General features: G+C 46.8%; 1 protein-coding gene across 4 annotated transcripts in view; it reads right to left on the reverse strand.

Moving 5' to 3' along the window:
• Positions 1-16587, reverse strand: part of MRTFB (myocardin related transcription factor B) — a 281350-nt gene that overhangs the window by 199704 nt on the left and 65059 nt on the right. Inside the window, exon 1 of one of the 4 annotated variants that reach the window (XM_019928680.3) lies at positions 1581-1785. The exons of 1 other annotated variant lie outside the window; for it this stretch is intronic. The gene's annotated coding sequence lies outside the window, so the exon portion shown is untranslated. Of the gene's footprint in view, positions 1-1527; positions 1786-16587 lie in introns of those variants that run through there. 2 more of the 4 variants (XM_019928679.3, XM_073792294.1) reach the window with 2 other exon arrangements.

The following is a 16587-nucleotide window of genomic DNA, read 5'->3' on the forward strand; positions in this document are numbered from 1 at the left end:
TAACTCAACATATAATTGCAGTGTCACAATACTGAGCAAACCTACACTACTAAGTAACATAATGGCACCGAATCAAACACAAAGCAAAACAAACAAACAAAACCTTTCAATCTAGCTAATATTTTATTCATTATTATCAGTGGTAAGCGGTAGGAATGCAGCATGGTGCCTCGAAGCAGCAGTACCTCCAAGCTTGTGGCACAAAAGCTGCCCTACAATGTCGTTTGAAAACGTGGCGTTCATGGAGGGGTTATATTAATATTATTTACATGTTGATTGAGATAGTCTGTACTTTACCTTGGCATGTTATTCCTAATTCAACCCGGACTTGTTTCTCTCTTCATTATCGTAAAAAGTTTATCCCAACACTCAGGCGTCCCCTACCTCTGTGTCTATCTATCTCTCTGATCTTTCCTTTTCTTGTATGAAACAGCTTCTAATATTTTTACCTCTCTTCAGGCCAAGCTTATTCACTAGAAGCAGGTACAGCACAGCAGTATGTGCTAGATGTGATATGGCAATGCATGTCATATATTGTTCTCCTTTTACTTCTCCCTTACATTTAAATCGGAGCATCACACTGATTTTCAATTATGTATGTAGGTAGGTTACATTACTGACGAAGTTCATTTCAGAGCTGTAATGGGGGCTTTACAAACTTCTGCTGCAAGTGGGAGGAGCCTTGGTCTGACAAAGTTGAGCACCACTGCTCCGAAGAGTGGAATCACGTGCTTAACCAAAAACAAACTTGAAAAGTTTCCTTTGCTTAAAGCAAGCCCTGGGCTGCAATATTCCACTTCCATTCGATCTGACGCCCCACCCCCGGCACACACCGCTGCTTTTAAGCCCACTTCTGCCCTCACACAGGGCCAAACAAAAGTTATTGACCATTTCGGGAGCAGGGAACCTTTTGGGAAATCGACAAAAGCCAAGGACTCTCACCCAATAAACTCATATGCCATGCTGCATTCAAGCAGGGGGAGGGGGTCCCCAGACACACCCTCTGCAGCCCAATAGGGACCGGAGGAGTAGAACTCGAGCCCTAAAACCCAGCGAGTGGGGGTGGGGAGAAGGATGGGAGGCAAGTACGGGGCGGGGCGCTGGACTCGCTGTGCCTGGGCTTAAACCCCGATTCTACCGTGTCCCAGCACGGAGACCCTGGGCAGGGCGCTTCACCTCTCCGTGCAGCCCAGCAGTGGAACCGCGTAAGCGCGGGCAGACGGTTAAGGCTCAATAAATGGTGTTGCCGCGGGCAGCAGCGCCGCGTCCACGGCGCCAACCCGCCGCCGGGGGAAACTGAGGCGCGCCTCGCGGTTGCACCCGCGTGCGGGGACTGGCTGCGAGGAGACCGGCCCTGCGGTCCCGCGGCCCTGGCCCGGCAGCCCCGCCCCGCCCGCGCGGGTCCCGGGACGGCGCGGACCCGGCGGCTCCGCTGCAGCCGCAGGGCCGACTGGAGAGGCCGCCCAGGACACGGGCCGCCCGCCCGGCTGGCTCCCCCGTCCGGCCCTCGGTCTCCGCCGCGCTCACCCGCTTCTCAGCCCCAACGGCAGACGCCGTCGCTGCCGCCGACCGCAGCTCACCTCTTGGGCCGCCGCCGCCGCCGCTGCCGCTACAGCCGCCGCACGATCTCGCGAGACTTCGCTCCCCTCCGCGCTTCCCCGCCCTCTCCGCGGCGCGCGCGGACCCCGGCCTGTAGCAGGCTAGGCGCGCTCCCGAAGAGCCGCCCCTTCGCCTCGGGGTTAGGTCTAGCCGGGCTCGCAACCCCGCGTCCCGGTCTCTGCATCCATTCCGCCCACCTCCGCTCCGTGAAGGTGAAAGGTTAAAAGCCAGGTGCGAGACGGCAGCCTCCCTCTCACCTGGCTGACCGGGTGCGCGTGCGCATGCGCGCGCCCGGGGCCCCGGACCCTGGAGCCTTTGCAAAGGCTGTGACAACAATAATCCCAGCAGCCAGTCTTGGAATGCTTCCTGGGTGCCGAGTACTTTTACAGCTCCTCCTGGGTCCTCACAAGAGCCCCCAAGAAGTGGGTATTACCATCCTATCCGTTTCAGAGAGGATAAAATGGAGGCTTGGCCAGGTTAACAACTGCTACCTCTAGGTCACACAGCTAGGAGTGGGCATCCGGGGTTGTCTGACGCTCAAGCCAAAGCCCAGTTTTCCCGCCTCCATGACAATCCCCAGACCCTGTCCCTGTTCCTTCCGCTGAGGGCACCAAATCTCAGCCCTTCTTTACTTCCCTCCCAAGGTTCACCAAGGTGAGAGGAGGCACTCCTAGGAGGGCGTTGCTACAGTCCCTCTGGTTTTATGGAGCTGCTGTCAGGAAAATGCTTCTCCCCCATTACACGAACTTCCTAAACCTCCCTGTGCCAGACCCTGTACAGGGCCCTGAAAACTACTTATATTCGATGGTCTCCTCTTTATACTGGTGGCGTTTTGATGGTAGAGAGCACAGAAGAATGGGACACAGGACCCAGAACCAGAATGTACATGGATGTCAGGGGGCGCAGAGAAAGGTGTGACTTATTCCTAGGGGCAAAATCTTAACCTTATACATATAATTGTTTCTAAAAAAGAGGGGCTAACATTTATTGAGGGCGTTTCAAGGTCACTACCAATATTCTTCCGAGTCAAGTCATAGGAAAATGGGGACTCAGAGAGATGAAGAAATTGGCCTAAGGCTCCACGGTAAGACAGGGTTTGAACCTGGGTCTGAATCCAGAACTCAGTACTGCCTTGCACTAAAGTCCCATGAGCTAGCATGTATGGGCCAACAAGCTGCTGTAAAATCAAAAGCCTTGGAGTTTCTAGCTATTCCTTAACCTTGCATCAGGGTCTGCAGGGGCTTGCCCAGGCCACCTGACAGTCACATCCATCTCAGCAAACTCTGGCCTGCCCACCCTGCAAGGCTGCTCACTCCCTCCAGAAATAATGCCACTTCCTGCAGGCCAGAGGTAATAAGTGCCCTCCAGGTGTGAACAGCACCCAACCCACCTGGAGGGTATGAGCGAGGAAGGGAAATCACATCTGATGGGCAGCTACAGGGTACCAAGCACTGCTCCAGGTGCTGTCCATTCATTAGCTAATTTAGTCCTCCCAATAATCCCATCGGGAGGGAGGTATCGTTGTCCCCATTTTGCAGGTGAGGAAACCAAGGGCCTAAGAGGGGTGAGAAGTTGCCCGGCCCAAAGATACACACAGGTGGTAAATGGGAAGGCTGGAGTTCCACCAGGTCAGGATGTGCCCAGACCTGCAAACTTTGGCCTCAGGGACCAACAAGTTTCTCCCTGCCCCAAAAGCCTTCATAAAGCTGTAAAGCTAGAAATCCCCTGAGGTCAGGACTCCAATCTAAGATACCATACACATCTGGGTGGACTGTGCCTTGATATTCTCATCTAAAACAGGGGTCCCCAACCCCCAGGCTGCATTCGCGGCCTGTTAGGAACCGGGCCACACAGCAGGAGGTGAGCGAGTGAAGCTTCATCTGCGGTTCCCCATCACTCCCCATCGCTCGTGTTACCGACGAACCATCGCCCCCCTCCCCCTGCACCCCGTCCGTGGAAAAATTGTCTTCCATGAAACCGGTCTCTGGTGCCAAAAAGGTTGAGGACTGCTGATCTAAAATAAAGATATAAATAGGTTTCTGGGAAGAGGACCCAGTTAATGTATGTGAAGCATGTAGAAAAGTACCTTGCACGGATTAACCACTCAGTAAATTATAGCTATTATTACATGTCTGAGTTATTTCTCTCCCCATCTCCCGATATAAACTCCAAATCAATTTGGAGGGTGTGACCTTATATGCTCAGATATGGAAATAAAATTAGTTTCTAGCACACTGGAAACAATCCACTGCTCTTTAGTGGACAAAATGACCCCCGCCTCTCCTCCTGATGGTGGAAAGACACCAGGCTCTCCTGAAGCTCTGATGCGCTCTCTCTTCCCAGTTTCCTGGGAGACTGGCAGCCTGTTTTACAAAAGGTTCCCCTTACATAGTAAAAGCCACCCAAATATTTTTAAGTTGTTGGCAAAAACAAAAAGAAACTTGTTAAGAGAATTTTCGTGAGGTTGGGGGCTAATATAATCACTGTGACATCATGAGGAAAGTTTTTATAGAAACTGAAGCTGCCACTACCCTCAGGCCATGGTACCCCAGGTTAGGTTCCTACCCTGATACAAGGCGTGTCACATGTTCCCATCAATGGCAATGGCTCACTGTGGAAGTGATTCTCACAGGGCAGGGGTGGATGTAATAAGATCCATGGAGGGCATTATAGATGGAGAAAAAAAAATCAGGGTGATTCTAATGTGTATACCTCTAAGTGTTGAACCTGTGGTTTCCAAAAAGCACTATTAAAACGTCTTTGATCCAAGAGGAACTTTATAAATGCCCATAATGGGATTTGTTTAACCCTTGTTCATTCAATAAAAACTTAAGCACTTAAGTGCCAATTACTGTGTTGGTAGCTGTGAGCAAGACACAGTCTATGCTCTCATTGTATTGATAGCCTAGAGGGAAGAGAGGTGTTAATTAAATAACGGAACCAATAAATGTTGAAATGTCATGTGATATATAGAATGAAAAAGAAGAGCAAATGACCAGGAAAAATAAAAGAGGCTGGATGGAAGAGTAGGAAAGAATTTGCCAGAACTCGAGTTCTGGAGGATGCATTAGCGTGAACTAGGCAAGGAGGAGAGGGGAGAGCATTGCGGAGTTAAGGATGGGTCCGTAACAAATAGGTGAGGGTAGGTAACTGGGAGAGCCAGGTGGACTGGGGCCTTAAGAGGCATCTCAGGCAGGTACACACCCTGATCACACGGGGACAGTAGAGAGGAGAGAACCCATCTGGAGACAGATGAGAGTCCCAGGCAACGCCATTGGTCTCCACATACCATCCTTCCCCATTGGTCAATCCAAGCTCATTATGGACTCCTACTGCCTCTGCCCCACCAGTGCTGTGTCAAGGATGGGCAGGCTGTCGTGACACAGCTGTTGTATCTGCAGCTGATCTGTATTTGAGGAGATCTCACATTTTACATCCCACCACCCTAGAGCAGAAATCAGGCTGCACATCTCCTGCCTCCCTTGCAACTAGGACAAGGGATATGACATAAGCTGTGCCAGCCAGATGTACCACGTGAGGCTCGATCTGGTCGTGAGCCTCGGTTCTGTTGATGTGACCGGTGGCCAAAGCAACCAGCTTTGGGGATGGCGGTTGCAGGGCCAAGCTCCCAGTAGAGAAGCCACACGGGTGCTGACGGCAGTGATGGTTGTAGTGACGGCAAACTCAGGCAGGGTGATGGTTAGCTGATCAGGCCGGGGCTGCAGTGTGGTTTGGGGCATTTTTCCTAGAAGCTTAGCCTCAATTTCTTTCCTCCAGCCCTCCCAATGATTCTGTGGGTTACCTAACATCCTTTATTACATTCCCCTTTCTGCTTAAATCGGCCAGCGTTTCCACCAAGAACACTGACCTCTCATAGGCTGAAGCTGGTTGGAGCCAGTGAGACTTGGAGAGAGACTCGCTGGGGCAGTGGCAAAGGGAACTTTCTCTACTGGAAGAGAGAGCCCCGGGAAGCCAGCTTGCTCTCCCTGCCTGGCATGGAATCTCCATTGCCATCAGTGGCTCCTTCCATAACTGCTGGATAAGGTCAAGTCTGCAAGGCAGAGCAGAGGAACCAAAAGATCCTGGGTCCTTGACTACATTACCAAGCTGCTGGACTGATCCCAGACCTACAAGGCCCTGGACATCCCCTTCTCTGAGCTAATGCATGTGGTTAAATCAACCTGAGTTGGCTTCTCTGTTCCTTACAGCCCAAACATTCCCACTGGGGCAGGGAGGAAAGAAGCAACTTATGGGGAACAGGCACTCATCTCTCCTGGGTGTGTCAGGGGCCACCCCAAATCCTGGGACCCTTTGACACCAACCTCCTTCATCCTCACCCAATATCAATCCCACTCAGGTAAGCCCTACCTGGCCCCAAACACTTCATTCCAGAAAACATCTCCTTCCATTGCCCTTCCCAGCCTTTGACTGTCTCTTTGATGGCCACAAAGTGGTTCTGTCACTTGCCCAGCTCACACGTCTGGTAAGTGGCAGAGCTGAAGGTCTGGAGGCAATCCAGATCCCAGGCTTTTAACCACTATGTTTAATGCCATGCACCCTCCAGCCTCACTCCATTAAAAAAAAAAAAAAAAAAAAAAGGATGGCCTTGAGCCAGGAGAAAAACAGAAAAAGAGCTCAAGTCCAGCTCCATATTTGCTATCTGGCCTTGAGCAAGCTTCTTAAGTCTCATTTTGAAATGAAAATGAAGTTAATGATGCCAGCTTCATAGAATCTGGCAGTCATCTGTGTGGCCCACCTCTGGCTCCTCACCTTCTGTGCACACACTGGAACCCACTTCCTGGGCCACCTGTGTGGGGTCCCATGATGAGTCCCAGCCAGGGTGTGTGAATGGAGGGAGTATGTGTCACTTCCGGGCTGCTGCTCTGTTGAGCAGCAGAGCCCCCAGCCAATCCATCATGGACATAGAATCTGAGCAAAAAACAAACCTTTATTGTTTGGGGTTGCTGGTTGTCATAGCATTTACTGGCCTATACTGATCGATACATACAGTACGGTCATTTACTCACTTACTCGAGAAACACTTTTCTGCTATGGTTCTAACCACAGATGGATAAAAGAGAAAGCTCAAGCAGCAGTCCTGAAGGTTCTGGTGCAGTTGTGCTGAGATGGGGCCCAGACCGCTGCAGTTTTCTGGGGCTCCCCCGTGATTCTGATGCACTGGCAAACCTGAGACCCTTGCATTACTATTGACCCACCATGTCATGGTAGAGCCGGACGGGATGCTTACCCCAGAGCGCCACGTAGACTAGGCATGACAATTACAGAGAGAAAAATTACAGTGCAACTATAGTTTAGTGATCTGAAATCTGTAAAATTAAGTGAGAATATATGGGAGCTTTATGAACTGTAAAGTTGTATGTGTGATAGAAAGTAGGTGTGCATCCTGGCAAATCCATTCATCAATGGTGTGATCCAAGATTGGGTACCTGGGCTCTCCATTTCCTCCTCCTAACGTAGATGGTATTATTTGCCTCTCTGTTTTCCAAAGATGAAAACTGAAACTCAGAGAAGTTCTGAAACATCACCCATGGTCACACAGCTAGTACAAGGCTGAACTGGAATCCACACCCAGGTTCTTCTGTATCTAGAGCTGACCTTCTGAAACACTGGGTGTAGCTGGTTCACATAAGGCCCCTGCTTGTCTCTCCAGCTAGAGCTTTTGTCTACCCCTTCACCTAGCCTAGCTTCTAGCCACACCAAACTGCTTGCCTTTCTCGCCCACACTACCAGTTCACACCTCTGTGCTTTGGCTCCTGTTGGCCCCACTGCCTGGCATGCCTTCCCTCTCTTCCCACTACCCTGCCTCCAAACAGCTGCCAGATCTTTAGATAAGTGGTTTGATGAACCCATCCTCCGTGGCTGACCATGCCCCACAGTAGGTCTTACACATGGCCCTGCAAATGCCTCCTCCATTAGATTGCAGCCTGTGGAGGGAGGGCCCCTCGCTTCCTTTCTCTAGGCCGTGTGACTAGCATCGTGGGCACTTCTGCTGATGCATCCGCCACAACCACGCGAATACCTAGCTCCGCAAAACCAAGTCCCTACAGCTTACAGGACAAACCCTCCCAAGAAGACAACACAGCAGAGTATATCAGAAAGCAGCTTCAGGATTCGAATCCAGCCACTTTGTAGCTTGGGGACTGCAAGCCCCGTACGTAGTATCTTGCAAGCCTCAGTTTCTTAGATGAAAAATGGGGCTAATGACAGTACCTGCCTCACACAGTTGTTGTGAGAATTCAATGAGATATGATGTGTACAATAAATTTATGTACACCACCCAGCTCATAAGGAAGAACTGAATTAATTTCCAGCCGATTTCATCGTGGTTAGCACTGGCATCATCATCTCCTTCTTCTTATTTCTATGACTGTGGCTCAGCATGCCCCCAGAGCTATCATTGTTAATATTATTACTCACCACATCCTCCTCCCTTCCCGCCAGCCCTAAGTGACTTTGCTAAGCATTCCTTCCAAGAATAGACAGTATTCTTGGGATTCTCGAAAGCAGTTCTTCATTGTCTCACTGATGGTTCAGTGCCCGCTATGATTTAGCATCCCTGCTACCCCCTAGGAAGATGCCCAGTTGGCTCTTCAGGAAGTTTGTGGCTGCCAAGACCTTTCCATCCAGGCTTCCTGGATACAGCTAAGAAAATATGGGCTCTCCCGAGGCGCTCTCTCTCACTGACTTGACATCATCCCCATCTGGGTTCATTCTGGGTTCATTTTTGGTCAGCCCAGGCCACTGCGAGGGTGCCCCCTCCCCTGGCTATGGGAATGACAGGATACCAGTCAAATAGGTCTGTGGGCTTCTGGAATTGTTGATAACACCAAAAGGAATAATACCTCCAATGGGCTTATTTTTTTTTTCGTGGGGAGCTAAAAGAGTCAGGCTTTTGAGTTTCAAATAAAAAGTGCTTCATATGCCATCAGAGTGAGCCACTCTTGCTACTCCTTGCTTATCTTTCACATATTCAGAGTGTGGAGGGCAAAACATGGGTGTTCAGCAAAGAATTTCTTGAGGTTTCGTGCTGAACAGCTCCAAGCTGTTATGAAAGGACGGAAAAACAGAACATTCCCCCACACCCGAAGTATTACAAGAACAGGGAATGGAAGAGGAAAACCAAACCTCAGACAACAAAATTTTTAAAAATATGAAGTTGGCTTTTCTGATTGAGAAGGTTCTGAAGACCCAGCCGTGAATGGTTTCTGCTGGGATCTGCATTTAAGTGAAAATTCACAAAGTCTGTGGAAATGGAAATGGGAAGTCAGAGGGAAAGAGGACAGCATGCATGTTGGGAGGGACAGAGGGGCAGAAATCAACGAGGAGGTAAGAGGCAAGGTGCTTCCAGGAGCAAGGACAGTGGTCAGGGTAAGAGGACCACTGGGTGAGAGTTTTCTCCAGAGAGAAAAAAAATAGGCAAATTGTTTTTTCCATAACAATGTTGACACACAACTGCTCGAATAAAATTTGCATTCCCATCTGACTCATTTGGCTGGAACAATGAGCTCACATTCCAGAGCCTGGGCTGACCCTCCTGTACCCCACTGCTGATAAAGTATAAAGTGTGTAATTAGTGCTTTCTGCACTAAGAAGGACCATGAAATCTACTGGGTTCTCTTTTGTCTAGCTTCTGACAGCAACCTGTAGCACTCAACGTCCTATTCTCATGTTAGTCATTTCCAGGGGAGAAAAGAAGAGGGTAGGCATGAGAAGGGAACATTTTTCACAATTTATCAAGCTCTTCAATTAAAAAAACAAATGAAGTTACAAATCAGGAAAGTTACAAATAAGCAGGGAGGCATGAATGACCCTATGGTGATGAACTGAAATCAGTAGTATCAGTATGAACTAAAGTTTAAAAAAATAGATAGATAGACAGATAGACAGATAGATACAGATATAAATATAGAAGCGTGTATGCATGGATTAGTTTACACAATATATTTCCAAGCTCCGAACACTGAGAGGACCTAGAAGCAAGGATTCCCCAGTAGCAACAAGCACACTTGGTTTCTAAACACCATTCTTCAATGAAAGGAACCAGGGCTCCTTGGAGAAGTGGTTGATTCCAAAGCTGGGGCAAGGAAAATACAAGATGAGCCTTGAACACCACGTAGCACCAGAAAATAGGGAATTGCTCGAAAAAGGTTGGGGGCTTATTGCAAGGGTATATGAACCAGCCTGAAATAGCTCCCAGTGGTCAAAGCTGGAACAATTGGGGCAAGAAAATTATGATAGGATTGGATTAGAAGCCATAGAATAAAATAAATACCCATGAGTCCATATTGATGGAAGGAAGGAAAGAAGAAAGGAAGTGAGTCTTGCCTTAAAGAAGAATTACAATTAATAAATGTAGAAGGAATAAGGGAAGTAGAAAAATCATGTCCAGAACACCACAGTAATAATTGCCTCAGGTAAAATCCACAGATGGATACTAAAATTTAAGCGGTCAAAATTGTGAGGAGAAACAGGATAGTCTCAAAGTATCTCTCCCCCAATATTTACTAATTACAAAGGGAAAAAGTAGTACATTTACAGTGAAGAAACCCAACAGACACCACATTAACCAAGCAATTAAGTTTAACATCACTAGTAGTAAGTCATGTTTTTAGTTATCCCTGACACGATTCGATGAGAAGCACACTTCATCTTGGTGGTACACTTCCTCAGAACCCCAAATCCCTATCTCATCAGGAGAAAACATTAAAAAAAAAAAAAACAACAAATGGAGGTATTCTACAAAATACCTGACCAGTATTTTTTTTTTTTAATATCAAATTCACACAAGACTAGGAAAGACTGAGGAATTGTCACAGATAGGAGGTCACCAAGGAGACACAAGGACTAAATGCAACGTGAGACCCTGGATAGAAAACTGACATCAGAAGGAAAAACTGGTGAAATCTGAACAAAGTCTATAGGTTAATTAATAATATTGTGCCTATGTTTATTTCTTAGTTTCAACAATTGTACTGCAGTTGTAAAAGATGCTAACATTAGGAGAGGCAGGGTGAAAAGTATATGCAAACACTCTGCTGTTTTTGCAACTTTTCTGTAGGTCTGAAAGAAAAAGTTTTTAAAAACGAGGTGATGAATTTACCTAGTTATTGCTGATAGGGAGCAACCTGGAAATAGTCCATTCTAAGACTGGTATAAGAAGTAAGGCCCGTGTGAAATAGATAGCTAGTGGGAAGCTGCCGCATAGCACAGGGAGATCAGCTTGGTGCTTTGTGACCACCTAGAGGGGTGGGATAGGGAGGGTGGGAGGGAGACGCAAGAGGGAGGAGATATGGGGATATATGTGTATGTATAGCTGATTCATTTCATTATACAGCAGAAACTAACACACCATTGTATAGCAATTATACTCCAATAAAGATGTTAAAAAAAAAAAAAAGTAAGGCCCGTAAGAGCTATCCATTTCTTGGAGGAGGGATTTGAGCAGGTGTTTCATTCAACCTTAAATGCATATTAAGTCCTGTGCTGGGCTCTGGGGATATGATGGTGAACATGAGACATGGTTCCTGTCCTCAGAGAGCTTACCATCTAGGGGATGAGACCAGAAATAAAGTACAAAAGAAAATGAAAATAACTGCTATTTGCATGACAAATAGCATGAAGGAAATCAACAAAGAGGTTTGGGAAAACATTTCTAAGGTGACGACACCAAGGCTGAGACCAATGAGAAGGAGATAAACACGTCAAAAATGGAGAAGAAGAACCCCAAGCAGAGGGGACAACATGTACAAAACCCTGAGCCAGGAGAGGGCTTGGTGTGTTTGAGAAGATGAGGCACCGACCACGAGGAACACTAGGCCATAAGTCGACGTAGAAAAGAATCCTAACCCCACAGTGTCCACCACCACCACAACTACCACTGCATTTCATGTGGATCTCCCAGCAACCCTACCGGGCAGCAATGAATGAAACCATCAACACCACCACCAGGCCAAACCCTCCCTAAATGTAATACCAGACAGCGTAATCATGTGCTGTGCTCTAAATATTTGTGTCTCCCCCACCCCAAATTCGTATGTTGCAACCTAACACTCACTGGGATGGTGTTAGGAGGTGGGACCTTTGGGAGGTGATTAGGTCATGAGGGTGGAGCACCATCGATGGGATTAGTGTCCTTATAACAGAGACCCCACAGTGCTCCCTCACCCCTTCCACCATGTGAGGACACAGTGAGAAGTCAGTGTCTGTGGACCTGGAAGTGGGCCGTCACCAGACACCAAGTCTGCCGGCACCTTGATCTTGGACTTCCAGCCTCCAGAACTGTGAGCAATAAATGTTTTGGAGCCACCCAGTTTATGGCATTTTTGTTATAGCAGCCAGAACAGACTAAGACACCATGCCAGTATTTTAAGGTTGTGTGAGGGCGTGTGGCATAATTCATATCAGTGAGGAAATCAATCTTTCTGCTGCTCTTTTCCATCATGAAACCTGCTATGAGTGGAAGAGGCCAGACCGGAAGGTCTGTTCCTTAGCAGAGCACGTTCGTGAGAGAAAAGACATGCGAGGGGATGTCCAGAGCAGAGCTTGAAATTAGGAAGTTGAGAAGAAAGGAGTTGTTCCTTTAAAAAACAAAAGTGGAGAAGAATATTGGGGGTGGGGTGGGGGTAAAAGAAGGGAGGAAGAGAAGGATATTCCGGGGACTTGTATGGAAGATACCAAGTACACATTTATCAATTGTTTGCATTGAAAACTCCTTCCAGACCCCCAGTCCCTTGTAAAGTCTACCACACACTGAGGCTGACCCTGGGCTGAAAATCCTGACTCACAGAGCAAGAAAATCACCCCTCTTTCAACTGGCTGTCTGTCCTTCTGCTGAGAAAGTCTCTTGCTGGTGCTCCTTTATCTTTAACACCTGGCTGACGCCTGCTAATCTTTTTTTAAAGAAAAATTTTTCCTTTATTTATCAATCGACACTTACCAAGAGCATCACAACCTCAGGCACACTGACTGGAACACACTCTCAAAGCTCTATGTAATTAACCTCTCCAGACAAGTGATGTCATGACATTAGAACAAACACCCCCCCACCCCCACCCCCGCCAAACAATTCTAGCACCATTCTTGAGTTAACTTGCCTATCTTATCGACATAAATATGATGGCGGAAACATGGTATTTTTCCATTTGGTAGACATCTTAATTTTTGTTAACTATTTTAGGAGTAAATTACAAAGTGTTCAACTCATTAGAAACTAACATTAAAGCCCTCCTGAACTTTTAAAAAATTCGAGAACTTTGTCATATTAGAGGTACATTCAAGAGAGATGTTTCATTTGTTTTCTTGCTTTTAATTTTTATTCTGCAAAAAGCCAAACCTACAGAAAAGTTGCAAGAACAGTACAATAGACTGTCTTATACTTTTCACCTAGATTCTCCATTTGTGGCATTTTTGCTTTCTCTGTGCGGGTGTTTATGTATACGTATGTGTACATACACACAAAATAGACACACACATATATACATACATACATATATGTGTATACATATACACACAAACATGCACATATACACACTTTTTAAAAATAGCATTTGAGAATAAGTTGCCAATACTGTGATCTTTTATTCCTAAATATTACATGTATCTCCTAAGAACAAGAACATTTCCTTGCATAGCCACCATAGAGCTACTAAATTCAGGAAATTTAATATTGATACCATGCCAGTATCTCATATGTAGTCCATAGTCAAAGTTTGTGAATTGTCTCAATAAAGTCATTTCAGTAATTTTCGATTTTCGGATCTGGGATCCAATCCAGAATTATATGCATTTATCTGTTACTTCTCTAAACTCCCATTTAATCTGAAACAGTTCCTCAGTCTTTCAAGACATTGACCAAACTCCCCCCACCCCCATTTTTTTTGGCCACACCTCAACATGCGCGATCTTAGTTCCCTGACCAGGGATCGAACCTGTGCCCCCTGCAGTGGAAGCTCAGAATCCTAACCACTGGACGGCCAAGGAAGTCCCCAAACTCCCTTTATTTATTTATTTGGTTGTGCCAGGTCTTAGGTGCGGCATGCAGGCTTCTTAGTTGTGGCACGCAAACTCTTATCTGCAGCATGCATGTGGGATCTAGTTCCCTGGCCAGGGAAGTCCCCAGACTCCCTTTTTAACAAAAGAAAACTCAGAGCCTTGACTAGTCACAATGTCCAGCTAGGATGTAATCAATATTTGAAAGACACTGGTTTCTTTCTTGTGCAATGATAAATGGTTTCTCTAAATGTTTTTTTAAAATTAAAAAGTGAACTAATGTAAAGAGAAAGATTAAGGAAATAATAGAATAGGTATATAGATCTAGTCCAAGTTTCCTCAGCCTCAGCACTGTTGGCATTTGGGGCCAGATGATTCTGCAGTGCGGGGGCTGACTCGCGCGGTGTAGGATGGTTAGCGGCATGCCTGGTCTCTACCCACTAGATGCCAGAAGCAAATCCCGCACTCCTCCTGGTTGTGACAACCAAAAATATCTCCAGACATTGCCGAATGCCCCCTGGAAGGCAAACTCCTTGGTTAAGAGCCACTGATCTAGCCAAAACCCACAAACGTGGAGTGTGAGTGGCAGAAGTTTGGGAACCCTGGAGTAAAGTGCTTGCCTCCATCCTGTTCAGCTCAAGGGATGTTTACCAAGTGCTACCATGTTCCTGGCCTTGACCTAGGTACTGGGAGCACAGAGATGACACAGTCCAGCTCTCCAGCAGCTGCTGTGAAATAAAAAGGGGGGATGGAAGAGATCTAAAAGGCAGAAAAAGTAAACCCGAGAAGAAGGAGCTGGGAAAAACAATACCATCCCCTAGAATTAAGTCTCCTTAAGCCTCGTGACTCTCAAACAGTTCTTCTGCTCCAATAATTCATTTTAAGACGTGAATCAGGTCATTTCACCAACCCCCCCCCCCGATTAAAAGCTTCCAGTAACTTCCCATCACACAGAGAGAAAGATCCAAGCTCCTTAAAGGACCTAGAGACTCCGCATGATCTAACTCTTGTCTTCCTATACACCCTCCGTTTGTCTTGCTCCCCGTGACTTTCATGCTCCAGCCACTCTGGACTTCTCTCTCTCCCAAGACCTCACCATGCTCATTTCTGAATAAGGTTCTTTGCTTTGCTATGTCCCCAGATCTTTGCAGGGCTGGCCCCTAGTCATCAGCTTTCTGTTCAAATGTCCCCTCCCCAAACCAGGAGCCCTCCCTCCCACGATCCTGTTTGGTTTCTTCCATAGCACATTCTGTGTCAGACACTGTTGGTTGGCTGACCTGACTTCCACTGTCAGCATCCTTCTCCTTAGTGACCATCCAGGTGGAGGTGGCCATCTGACCCAGATCTGGCCAATGAGAGAGGCAGGCACTGCCCCTCCCCCATCTTCTACCTTTCTGCTGAATCACAGGGGCTATGACTGGAGCTGTTCAGCCATGCCACAACCATGAGGGAAAGACCTGGCAAATATTGGATTCTTGAGCCATAGAACCAGCACCAGCATCCTTTTACCATCTTTTCCATGGAGAAAAATAAATCCCTAGGGTTTATACCACTGTATTAGGTTATCTGGTACTTGCAGCCTAAAGCATCCCAGCTGAAACAGTGTTTGAAATGAGTGTGTTGACTTTGCTCTTTTCTTTTTGTCCATGTCCTTCTCCTAGAGTCTAAGCACTATGAGACAGAAATTCATGTCTGTTCCTATTCACAACCACATCTTCGGCTCGTAGGCACGGTGCCTGACTCATGATACATTTCAGTAACTATTAAGCTATCTGTTGCCTCACATATAAAATAGGACAGTCACAATACCTTGAAAGACTGTGAGGATGAACTGCGTCCACACATGTATAATGCTCAGAGCAGTGCCTGGCACGTAATCGTTGCTCAAAGATTGCTATTATTTGTTGTCTTAACTAATTAATGTACGGAAGAAAGGGTTCCTTCTCTGTGTGCTTTTGCAGCAGTGTCCTTTGGCTTCCTCCTCTTCAAATCAAAGCTATGTTTACTTGGTGCTGACAAGTCGGGCTATTGATTAAGAAACATGACCGTGGCAGTTGGAAGAAATTCACACCATTTACAGTGAGTGGCTGGATTAGCACCTTTAGCAGGGTAGCGAGGGAGACAGACACTGGCACACAAAAGGGTAGGGTGCATAAAGCCTGTCATATTCCAAAGTTCAGGCCAGGAAATGCTGGAAGTGAAATCTAATATGAGATTTTGCTGTTGTGCACTGTGGGAAGTACAGAGCTGGGCTTTGCCACTGGTGCTCAACCAAAGCCACTCAGAGGTCAGTAGGAGATTGTGGGGACAGAGATTCAACATGCGTTGGGAAGGGTAAACCAAAGGGGTTCATTCATTCATTCACTCAACGAAATACTTATTAAGCACCTAGTCTCTGCCATGCAAAGACGGATCTGGCAAGGAAATGATGAGCACCAAGTTGTCTGCAATGATGACAACTGGGTGAATTCAGAGGACCCCACAGCCTTCCTTCCCTTAATTGCCTTGTAACCATGTAGTTGCCAGTCCGAATTTCAGGTCCCACGGATGTAGTTCATGACCAATATCACTGCTACTAACTAGCATTTTTCAGTACTAGGCACTATGCTGAGATGACTTTACCAACCATGGCAAAGATCATTTGCTAGAAACCTACCCAACACCCACTTTCTTCTTCCCTATTAACAAAAAAACTCATTTTTATTCAGGGTAACACCAAAGAGCACATATCCTCAAATAAAATTGGCACCCAATTTTTACTATTAGCACCCAAACACACATCCTAATGAACACGGGGCATTCTTTTATTTACTTCTCATAAGTCAGTGAGGTAGGGGTTACTATTATCCCCATTTTACAGTTGAGCAAACTGAGGTTCAGAGAGCTTAAGTGTTTTGCCAAAGGTTATCCAGCTTCTAGCTGGTGGAGGTAGAATGTCAACCCAAGAAGTTTGATTCTAGAATCTATCCTCTCTGTATT

The sequence above is a fragment of the Tursiops truncatus genome, chromosome 15 (genome assembly GCF_011762595.2).
Source record: "Tursiops truncatus isolate mTurTru1 chromosome 15, mTurTru1.mat.Y, whole genome shotgun sequence".
Lineage (NCBI taxonomy): Eukaryota > Metazoa > Chordata > Mammalia > Artiodactyla > Delphinidae > Tursiops > Tursiops truncatus.